We start from the raw sequence: 12,590 nt of genomic DNA on the forward strand, positions 1-12,590 counted from the left end.
TTTGTTTTCACCTGAATGATCTGGTGCCTACTTTTAGTGGGCGAAAGAGTGATTTGTCGAACTTAAAAATAAGAATGTTTTTGCAGGTTTTCTGCAAGGTGTGCGTGTATAAGAGATCCCTAACTTGTAAGTTCCTAACAATTATGCATAACTACTCATGATGCATGTACCTTGATGTAAGTTCAGTCTGTCACAAGCCAATGTGGCCCATCAGGCTGGCATTTATCTCCAGTTTCAGTAGCATGAAACAAGAATATTTCTACTCCCCCTGGATGGGATGCTAGTCCATCTCAGGTTACTCCCCAGCTAATGCTGGAACCATTTATACTCCTGGGTGGAGAGAGGCAAGTGGGGTAAAGTGGCTTGCCCAAGGACACAGCATATGGCCAGCAGCTGGATTCAAACCCTAATGTGTCCTTCAACAAAAATCTGTTGAGATTTGTTGGGTTCCAATAATAATGTCAGTGACAGTTAAATCTTCTTTGTAAACATGTCCAATTTTTCATTCTCAAAGATTCATATAATTGTCAGCGCGGCTACGTAGTAAATAATTTTATACATGTGTACTTTACATGTATTGTCTCTTACATCAAAAATGTTACATAGTGACTTGAAACAATGAGAATCCAATGATTAGAAATTAATGTGTGGTCGACTAATTTGAGTGTTTATGTTTCATTTTAGTATTTTGTTGACTACTTCTTTTTCATGTTTTTATTTTATTTTATTTTTTCATTTGATGTGACCCTAATATGAAAATGAAAATTAAGAAAAGGAATTGTCCAGATTTTGTTTTCATGTTGTACATGGATTTACGGTGGCTGATTTCCGCCAAGAATACATTTTTTTTTATTACGGCGTTATAACGCGATAAATAATTTTATCGCGTTATAACGCCGTATTATCGCGTTATAACGCGCTATTATCGCGTTATAACGCGCTAATTTATCGCGTTATAACGCCCTAATTTATCGCGTTATAACGCGCTATTATCGTCCTTACATTGTACTGTTTAAGTGATTTTGAACGGGAACCTCGTATTTTGAGTTTAGTAGGAAGGGGCGTAATCATACATGTCGCCACTACATTTTAAGTTAAATGGAATGGAGTTTGGCCGCCACCATGCATTTAAGTTTTTTATCAGACTTGTGTTTTCTTAAAAAGAAGTGGTTTTCTGGCTAGTAAAATAGCAAGGAAGAACCGGTTTTGTGCAAGCAAAATTCAGGGAATAATCTGTTGATATTAATAACTTGTTGGAAAGTTCCAAGGTCATTCCAAGAAAGTTGCCGCCGTGAATTAGGGTTTAAAACATGGGAGGGGGATGGGATTTGCTATCAGCATCAGCAGGGCCGTTCCTCATTCTTTTCTTGTTATGGGATGTATGATAACATTGGAGTACGATGGCTCTGCGAGCTGATGAATCTTTTTTTGAAAACATTGTGTTTGCAACCAGCTAGGGAAAATTTTCGTTTATTTAAGACTTACAAGCACTGGTATGAATACCTGTGTAGTTATATGACTAAACTGCCTAGAGCGTATTTTTTTAAGTTTTTTCCCCCTTTTTTGGAAATTCAATACGCATATAGGGAGTAAAATCAGTTCCACTGCTGGGTTGCGGTGATGGGTGGGTTATAACTTGTCAACACATAGCGGGCCCATTAGATTGGTGATAACCGGAGAGCGGGAGTTAAAAAAAAAACTCATCCGGTGTTTAGACGACGCAGGGACTGGTTTGTGTACATGTGGTTTTTGTTTCTAGTTCACTTAATGTTTTGATTTATACCGGTGATAATATGCCGTCCCACCTGTTTTTCTTTTTTGTGTCGGGGGAAACAGTGCATATTTTCTGTGCCCTTTTTACGCACTTCATCAGTCACCCTTTGTTTAATTCTTTTGTACGTATTTACTTTATTGCTAATGATGGTAAAGAATATTTTACGCGTTAGCTTTTCTTGTAATGATCAGACTATAAGTGGATTCCTTATTTTTTATTTTTATTTCGAAATCCATGCCTAAATGACCATTATGTTAGTTCTGTTCTTCAAGAAGTTCCAAAAGGATTTGAACGTTCTCCTCATCCAAGTTTTTTTCTTGGTTGGATGGTGGAGATGGGTTAATCCTTGATCGGACCAGGCCATCTTTTATGTTTTTTTGTCGTTTGTATGCCAGGATGGGTTGGGTCGCAAAGAGTGCACTGAGAAAATCATTATCGCTGATCAGATTCCAGTGTTTCAGAAGGGCCTGCTTAAGAGCTGGGTGTTTAATTTGTGGGTTGTAGGGTAAAACAAAGACCAGCGGGATATTCTTTTCGGTTTTTACACGCTTTTTAGAGTTCACGCGAGTTTCGCCTTTTTGGGGAAGAAGGGCTAAATCTTCTTGGTTGTATCCGCGTTTTTGTAGTTTGTCTTTGAAGAATTCAACCTTCTCCTCAAATTCTTTTGAGTGTGTGCATATACGGTCATATCTCATTATTTCTCCCTTAATCAAACCGCCAAACACTGACTCAGGGTGGGCTGAATCTCGAGCAAGATACTGAAAGGTATCAGTTTTTTTGGTTGCTACTCGAGTATCCAGTTTCCCTTCTTTTTTGAACCGTTCGCCTTTGTAGATGACGAGGTCGAGGAAGGTGACTTGACTGTTTGAAATCTCTGACGTGAACTTGAGCGTGGGATGAATTTGGTTTAGAGTTTGGACGAGGTCACCGGCTTGGTCTTCGTTACCGTTAAATATTATTAAGACGTCGTCCCTGTATCTCATGTAACTCACAATTGAAGGATTGTGTGGGAGAATAATTTCTTGTTCATATTTGAACAGGGTTATATCGCATATTTCTGGACTGCATTCGCTTCCCATAGCCACGCCAATTTTCTGTCTGAAGAACTTTCCATTGAATTCAAATATGTTTCGATGCATGATAAGTTCCAGGAGACAGCGAGCGTGTTCTCTTGTAGGTTTGGGTATTGCGTACAGACTGTTATCGGCAACTTCAAGTGCATCGCAGACTGATTCAATTGCCTCATCTTGTGGGCAATTCGTATACATGGACACAATATCCAATGTGATCAATAGGCTATCCTGCTTCAATGTCACGTTGTTTAGTTTTTCAAGCACATGCCCGGAATCGCGTGTATATGTGCTTTGTTGTTTGAAAATCGGAAGCAGAAAATAGTCTATGTATTTTGAAATTGCCTTGATTGAGTCGGACCTCCGCAACCACTAATAATAGGCCTCCCCACAAACCGCGTTTCTTTGGGTGATTCTTTTAATTTGTGAACTTTCGGTAAGAGGTAGAGGCAAGGAGTTTTGATCTCGTGGTTGTCATGGTTGAGAAACTCAAATGTTTTTTTGGATATATCTACACGGGTGGTGTATAATGTGCAAATGGATCCGAAAGCGGGCAAACAATGCACGCCTACATGCACTGAAGTAAAATGGATGCGTGTACTGTAAAATTATGGCGCCGCAATAGCGCGTTATAACGCGATAAATTACGGCGTTATAACGCGATAATAGCGCGTTATAACGCGATAATAGCGCGTTATAACGCGATAAATTAGGGCGTTATAACGCGATAATAGCGCGTTATAACGCGATAAATTAGGGCGTTATAACGCGGTAAATTAGGGCGTTATAACGCTATATAGCGCGTTATATCGCGATAATAGCGCGTTATAATGCGATAATAGCGCGTTATAACGCGATAATACGGCGTTATAACGCGATAATTTATGGCGTTATAACGCCGTAATAAATAAAAAAATGTATTCTTGGCGGAAATCAGCCACCGTAGGATTGGCTCGTCCCAATTTGACGCTGGTTTTGGAGGACTGTGTAATCGCTAACACTGGTTCTCGACTTCCTAGTCAGTTCATTGGTCAACTGCACCCTGTTGGATTTGAATGGGTTTTGGAAGCACATGTAAATATGCAAAGGTTTCAGAGAAAACCATCTGGAAACATTTTCATTTTGTAATTTTAATTATTGATTTTAATTTGTTGTATAATATTGAAAACTATTGGGTTTCTTCAGTTGAAAATTGATTAAACTTTGTGGATCATTACAAAGGAGAAATTCCCTTTATTTTTTTGAATTTCAAATCGAACTTGTAAATGGAAATAAATTCCATTGTAAATGGTGATCGTGGATGTAGCAAACCGAGTCATTAAGCCGCGCCCACTGCCATGTGAACACTAGCAACGCGTGACCCACTCAACCAATGCTGCAATGCGTGTTCAAGACGCGCGCGTCGTACGCAAATGCACGCGTGTCAGACCACATTAAATCACGGCTGTGTTGGTCAGAATATCATGGGGCGGGGTTTAAGTGGATCAGTTTATTATTTTTGCTGGGTGGGATCGTTGCCTTCCAGTGAAATTGAAATAACCTACATGTATTTCCATTTATGAACGAAGGTCATAACCTCAGTTTGTTTATTTTAACACCAAATTCAAACTTGTGGAAAGTCCCAAGTTTCACTATTCCCGTTTTTACCCAAAATTATAAACAAAAGCAAATGCTAGGGGTTAAACTGATTCTTTTTTACTTAAACAAGGCCAATAAAATGAAATATCTGCAAACGAAAATAATGAACTTTCGGTGAGACGACCAGCGTAAATCAACACAAAAATACTTAATTTCTACACTTAATTCTAAGATTAGAATTTATTTTAGCGATTTATGTCAAAAACGGAGACAAATCTGCCAAATTTAACTAAACTTAATTTTCTTTCAAGAGAGGGCGCGCTACACAAATAGTGGTCACCATCGTAAAGAATGTTCTGTCTTTAAACTGAAAGCATGAATGCAACTTTCATAGTTCAAAAACAACACACTCGTTTTCCAGACGATAACTCAAGAAATGCGTGTTGCATTGAATCGATATTTCGTATTGTGATTAAAGGTAACATATATCACAAATCTGTTGAATTTGGAGTGGGATCGTCCGACAATAAAAACAATATAACCAAAATAATGTACTGGGGAAACACGGAGAAAATCCCGCCAATTTATGTCATTTTTTTTTCTTTCACAAGAGGGCGCGCTATTGGTCACCACTGTACTGTGTACGTAAGTACAAAAGTATTGTCAACACGAAAAACCATGCCTCAAGTTCATGACACAAAAACGCTCTCGGTTTGACGATTCCTCACTAAATTCAACAGATTTGTTCAATCATCTGTATGTTTAATCAATTTATTAAATGTCGATTTCATGCAAATATGTATTTCTTGAGTTATCTTCTGGAAACCGAGTTGTTTTTGTGTCATGAAAGTTGACTAAAATCTCCAGTTATTTGTAGCAAGCTAGTTCTTTAACACACTACATTTCCGGAGTATATTAATTATATTTTGGACGGTTTCTCTCCAAATTCGCAAGTAATGTGTTGTGTATGATAACTTATCAGGAGATTTGATTTCAGTCCAATACAACAAGCATTTCTTGAAAAGTCGTCTCACCAACGAGTGTGTTGTTTTTGTTCCATAAACATATTGACTCAAATTCGCCTTGTATTTTGCGCGCTTACATGCCACATTGTCTTGTGTATATTTTTATTATTGGTCAACAATTGATATCCAAATTCAAGAGATTTGATACATATATCAGGTTGAATCGTTATGCAATATTTCAAATTAATGCACCAAGTACTTCTTGAGTTATCTCCTCGAAACCGATTGCATTGCTTTTTGTCATGAAAGTTGACTCAAGATCGCCAGTATCTTGAGCGCTTTAACACACTACATTTCCGGAGAATATTAATTATATATTTTTTTGATTTTGAAAAAAATACTTAATTTTGGACAAAGCGTCATCTTTAATGCCAAAACCCAGTTACTAGTCCTTATCATTTGTTTGTAAAACTGTACGCATGCAGTACTGACATGCGTGAAATGTTTTGGTTAAATATGATTGTTTTATTTTGTGTAACAAAATGCTCTGCAACTAGTTCGAGAATACCATAGTCAGTGATAACTCTGTGTTAAGTTAAATTCATATAGACTGTTACTTTGGAGTTGAAAGAAATAAAATGTCAACTGCTTTTCAGGAAACACTGTGTTATTTCCAAACTTGTCTGTCCCATAGTTTTGAATTTCTTGATCCAATCATGGAGGAATAAACAATATAAAAAAAGAATATTTTATATTTTTTATTCTATTTGATTCTGAAAACAACACTTCAATTTTTCTAACATAAGTTCAGTCAATTTATGTCTCGGGAATGTAGGAAAAAAAAGGGAAGGAAATTAAGTAACAATAAAATAATGTGGGACTCGAACCTGAGTCGCCTGATTGAGAGTCCTACGCCGGTCCACAAGACCATTAACGCACTCAAATGTTTTACTAGTTCTACTTAATTATAACTGTAAGATAGGCTTATCGTGGCTTTTCACGTTGACGCCCATGCACGCTTAGACGTACAACACAGTCTGACGATGTAAAACATTCGTTTGATTTTGGGTGTAGCTGTTCTAATTGATCTAAATTTAATTAGAAAAGGGTAAAGGGTGTCAACTGAAGTAAAATCCTGAAATTCAATGAAATAAAACTCGTACAATCCTTGGTTTCAGTACGAAACACACGTTCAACGGATGCAGAGAAGCCTATTTCTTTTGTTAAATTCCTTTGTTGAATCTGGAGTTAACAATAAAATGTTTCCATTGAGGCGAAAGGATTAAACGCCGCGATCTTTTTTCACGCTTGAGTGTCTCTGAATGGGGAATATTGAAGCGGAAAATCACGAATTACAGCACTTAGGCATCATTTTATCCCACATAATGATACTTTTTGAAGAGGAAATTGCATACTGAATATAACTATAGTTTCAAAATTCAAAAATTCGCCGTATTTAAAAAGTCGAGGTAATATTTTGGGAAAAATTTCACTAAAACTTTCCTCATCCTAACGTAGGCGGCGCTATATATATTTAATTCTCGCACGTGCACCGTATTCAGAGTTGGCTAGCGCATTAGCGTGTGTGTATGGCATTGCAAGGGGGTGGGGGCGGGGCTGGCTGCCTGTTTTGTATACATTTACAGTTTATAGCCCTTTTATTTAAAAAACATTTCTCCACTTACGTCTTTCAACAAATATATTTCGCTTGTTCCCCCCCCCCATCTCACACGACAAAAAAATTCCCGCCTCCCTCTTGCTCATGTGTATACCGGGGCCCTTTTATTAATATCCTTATACGCGTCTCTTTTGTTCCATTAAAGTTGACTTTTATTCGGATCTCATTTTTTTCACTGACCTTAATTATCTATTGTTTTAGTTGTAGATCTATTCAACTTTTGTTCGTGAGATAAATTGAAACTGTGATGCTAAAATAAGATTGGGTAAACGGGTGATACACAGATCGGGCGGCGGCTATCGCTCTAACAATGCGCGCACTGAGAATGAAATATATATATAGCGCCGCTTACGATAGGATGAGGAAAGTTTTGGTGAAATTTTTCCAAACAAATTTCGTCGACTTTTTAAATACGGCGAATTTTTGAATTTTGAAACTATGGATGTATTCAGTATGCAATTTCCTCTTCAAAAAGTATCATAATGTGGGATAAAATGATGCCCAAGTGCAGTAAATCGTGATTTTCCGCTTCAATATTCCCCATTCAGAGGCATTCAAGCGTGAAAAAAGATCGCGGCGTTTAATCCTTTCGCCTCAATGGAAACATTTTATTGTTAACGCCAGATCCAACAAAGGAATTTAACAAAAGAAATGGGCTTCTCTGCATCCGTTGAACACGTGTGTTTCGTACTGAAACCAAGGATTGTACGAGTTTTATTTCATTGAATTTCAGGATTTTAGTTCAGTTGACACCCTTCACCCTTTTCCAATTAAATTTAGATCAATTTGAACAGCTACACCCAAAATCAAACGAATGTTTTACATCGTCAGACTGTGTTTTACGTCTAAGCGTGCATGGGCGTCAACGTGAAAAGCCACGATAAGCCTATCTTACAATTGTAATTAAGCAGAACTAGTATAACATTTGAGTGCGTTAATGGTCTTGTGGACCGGCGTAGGACTCTCAATCAGGCGACTCAGGTTCGAGTCCCACCATAATTACATTTTTTTTTTTTTTTTACTGTCCCAACTTTTTATAGCTCCATGCCCAAGCAATTTAAGAACTTATCTTTTTAAATAAACTGAAGTTTTGTTTTCAGAATCCCAAACAAACTACCAAGAAAACAAACAAATCAATAACAAACAGGTATTTTTTTCACTGTTATTTATTGTGATGATTTAATATCCCTTTATTCAAAGAACTATGCACAGCATTCCAACAATATTTTAAGTACACATTTATTTTTAAAATTCACCTACACAATATTTACACTGCAAGATAAGATTTATCGGACTTAAAGGGCATGTACAACATTTGCATTTGCTGCAATTTTCCAGAAATAAATGGATTTGGAGGATTAGTATGTTATAGCAAATATTGTTAAAATGACTTTTTTTTACGTTTGGGCTTTTTTTTACGTTTTTTTTTTAAGTTAAGCAAATTGTTCCTCTGAGGTATCAGCATGCCTTTTGCTGTGTTTACTGTTTACGGTCTCTGTAATATAGACATGTATATTCATATCAATATAAACCATTAATTAGTATAATTACATTACGTACAGATGACTACCCCCTCCTTGACTAACCATTCCTGGCCCATTCACATGCCGTTGGGTTGTCTCTAAACAGGCCCCAGAAACTCCAAGAAAACAAACTTGCAGAGTTGTCCTACATGTCAGCAACATTTGTGACTTCATAATTACGATGAGTGTTTCAATGCTGCCTGATTGACTGTCTGACCGAGTCACTGAGTATTAACTGATCAAGTCAGTCACTATTATCACTGACTGACCGAGTCACTGACCGAATCACTGACTGCGCGATGAGTCACTGACCAAGTCACTGAGTTGATGACAGCCACTGAGTCGCTCAATGAGTCACTGAGTGATTCCTTAACCGAGTCGCTGACCGAATCAATGACTGAGTCACTGACTGAATCACTGACCGAATCTGACTGAATCATGGAGTCGCTGATCGAGTCACTGAGTTGTTGACTGAGTCACTGACTGAGTCACTGACTGAATCTGACTGAATCATGGAGTCGCTGATCGAGTCACTGAGTTGTTGACTGAGTCACTGACTGAGTCACTGACTGAATCTGACTGAATCATGGCGTCACTGATCGAGTCACTGAGTTGTTGACTGAGTCACTGACTGAGTCACTGACCGAATCTGACTGAATCATGGAGTCGCTGATTGAGTCACTGAGTTGTTGACTGAGTCACTGACCAAGTCACTGACTGAGTCACAGAGTCCAGCTTAACTAGGCAAGCCTACTTTGTTTATGCCATGAGAGACCAGCCTCTCTCCAGAACTGTTGTTTTCTCCTGCATAACCATCTTGCCAAAGCTAAATAGAGAAATATTCCAAGACAAATTTCCCAATGTTAAGAACAATTAAATCACTCTTAAATTAATCAACAGTATCGTTCCATAATTTTATTTTTGGAAAATCCCTTTGCGAAGCAGGGTTTTTTGGAATGTACAAATTTAAACAATCTCAAGACTAGGATAGGGACCACCTCAGGAAACTGGTGCCCTGTTGTCCTTGGCCCACTTCTTCATGACACGGATGATGTATTCCACCTGTGGGTTACCGGTGTTGCGCAAGATTTGGAGGATGTCTCGCAGTGTTTCTCTGTAGAGGAAAAAAATGACAAAAATCTAGTGGCTTGAACTTCACTGGGTTTTGTGCACATAAATATGAAAGCTATTAACAAGATGGACTTTGCGTCGGGGTGATGTAAATCAATGTTAGGTTTTGCCCTTCACCGATGTATAAACACTGTATACTCAGTGTGTTACCTCCTGAGTGAAAGTTGGAAAAATAATCACTTGGGTGGGATTCAAACCCACGACTCGACCATCGAGCTTACGGGGTTGGTTGGCTGGCCAGGCAACCAATTCCGTAAGCTTGATGGTCCAGTGGTTAAGACGTCTGCACTAACAAGCAGGAGGTCATGGGTTCGAGTCCCAACCGAGTGATTTTTTCAAAATTTCACTCGGGAGGTAACGCACTGAGTATACAGTGTTTATATGTCAGTGAAGGGCAAAACCTAATAGTGAAAATGAAAGCTGTTTATAGAATTTAGGGGGAAAAAGGAAAAATTCAATGAATTTGAACTAGAGGGCTAAGAAGTTGCGAAGTATTCATGAAAATTTGTAATAAAAAGCTGTATCCTCTCTGAGTGATCCCCGTTTGATATTTGCCAGGTCTGCATCGTGACTTTGGGCGTGATCCCTGGCTGCATGGCATATGCGGGTTGAGGGCTTCTGACTAGCGCCCCTTTGACAGAGACATTGACAATTAGGGAACCGCCAACATTGGGCTGGATAGCTCAGTTGGTAGAGCACCGGAGTGATATGTCAGTGCACACTGTTTGATAGATGTAGTGTGGTCACCTGACCATAAGTTGATCTGATTGGTCAGTGTGCACTGCTGATTGACAGAGATGACACCCACCTTGGTTCATGGCCAGCTATGATCTGCTGGAATACGCCCACGCACGCTCCTCGCTTGCCTTCCCAGTATGCAGGATTGGGGTCCAATCTTTCCAGGACACCGAAAGCCTTGGTCGCATAGTAGAACTGGCCATCTACCGATAGAAAAGATGAGATTTGAGGATCGAGAGACCGTGACAATTATATTTTGAGGTCGAGCAAAAAATATCAGAAGTTCGAACGAAAAGCCTGAAGTTTTCGATCATATCGCCACCTTGTTGACAAAGTGATGAATTTGTCAAAATCAATATTTTAAGCAGTTTGGGATTTTTGGCTATTTCAATATTTTGAGATTCCCTCTACATGCTTACCAAAGTTTGCGACACAAAAATGCATCCTTTATTATATTCAAGCTAATGACACAAAGTGGTAAATGTGCAACGAATCATTTTTTCTTTCTTTTTTGACCAGTTTTGTATTCTCGTTGATTTTACACATGGGAACAATGTTGCAACCTGATGCCACATTTGTCTTCACACATCATCTCAATAAAGATCAGTCATTGCAAAAATGTTTCACAAACATGAATATGGGACTGAGAAACATTTCCAATTTTGTTCAGAAATACTTGGAAAGTTTTCTTGACTCGCCATAGACTTGGTACACAACGGCTGAAGTGGCGTCTGGATATGTGCATTCTTTTTTACAAGTGTGTTATATTTAGATTGACATTTCCTCTACGATTTGGGTTTTGACGAAGTGACAAATGTGTTTTGTGAAATCGGCTGCAGGTTGAGATTGAGTGACTAGATACTAATTTGGGGCTAATGCCAAAATCTTGACCAAACATACAACGGACAAAAATAGGGGATGATGTTTTACCTTGTAGCAGTCGTTGGCAATGAGCTACAGCAGGCTGAACGATTCGCCAGACGTCTCCATCTTAAGGTACAACTCCCAGGCTAGTCTGGCCTTACGATTCACGATGTCTGAACAACGAAAACAACACAAAGAAAGGTTATAAATACATAGGATACTGCTGTAAGAAAACACATCGGGGTCTACAAAAGATGGTTCGGTTCAGTGGATGCTCATTTTAGCAATTTTCGGCCAGCAATGCTCAGTGTAACCATGGAGGAATGGTGTAACTGTGTACAATATTTGGGAGCCAAGAGGAATGTTCAATGTAGCAAATCTCTGTCGTACAATCTGCTTGAAATGTGATAGAACAAATCCAACATGGCAAATGTATGACTAAGATGTGACATTAATTTACACGTTGAAACAAAAAAACTTCTAACTCTGTTTACTAATTTTTCAAAACATTTAAACAAACCCGAATTATATAAAAGGGACCTCCGTTCACGCGATCTTCCTTTGAGACAACCACACATACATGTTGCACAAATAATTAACGTTGTTTTCAAACCTACTTAATTTACAAAACCTTAGAAGCACCTCATAATTTGGGGAACAAGTAGAACATTTTTACTTTATCAACGACTGCCTGCTATTTACTATGTCAACCATTGTTGATTGATCATGTCAATCACGCCGGTCTGCAGATCAGACATAATGGGTAGGCAAAAGCCACTGTCAATGGCTAAACGTTTAAAACGGTTCGTAAAATATTTGCTTAACGTTTACAAAATGAAACGCAAAGTCACATCCTTAATATACGATCAGGGCGATGATTGCATTCTGGTTATGTCATTGTTAGAGACCCTTCAGTCTACCTCACACATGGGCAACATGTGCATCTCCCTAATGCCACTCTGGATTTTCCAGCAGTACATGAAATGCATGCACGCGACGTGTCGTGACTTGAGTTGGACATTTGGTTGTGCAGTCACAATTGTGAGTGGTCAATACATTATGAGTTGAGGCTTAACAGGTGGATTCATTCCCTTAAAGGGAACATGAAATAAAATTTTGATTGCATTTTTTTTGCTTAAATCAATAAAGGATGATGTTCTTAACAATATTTTGTGTATGGCGGTGTTTATTTTCTAAGATAAATGGGGGAAAATAATTTGTAAACATGTTTGGTCAAACTACTCCGCCCCACAAAGGGAAGCTTCATTA

General features: G+C 38.4%; 1 long non-coding RNA gene across 1 annotated transcript; it reads right to left on the reverse strand.

Annotated features, from left to right (window-relative positions):
- Nucleotides 1-9,658: 9,658 nt before the first annotated feature.
- On the reverse strand, nucleotides 9,659-11,435 carry LOC119734099. The gene is made up of 3 exons (XR_005272039.1): nucleotides 11,388-11,435; nucleotides 10,528-10,660; nucleotides 9,659-9,702 (listed from the first exon to the last, which is right to left on the reverse strand). It is a non-coding gene; the product is annotated as an uncharacterized LOC119734099 (long non-coding RNA).
- Nucleotides 11,436-12,590: the final 1,155 nt, after the last annotated feature.

The sequence above is a fragment of the Patiria miniata genome, unplaced genomic scaffold (assembly GCF_015706575.1).
Source record: "Patiria miniata isolate m_02_andy unplaced genomic scaffold, ASM1570657v1 HiC_scaffold_10, whole genome shotgun sequence".
Classification (NCBI taxonomy): Eukaryota; Metazoa; Echinodermata; class Asteroidea; order Valvatida; family Asterinidae; genus Patiria; species Patiria miniata.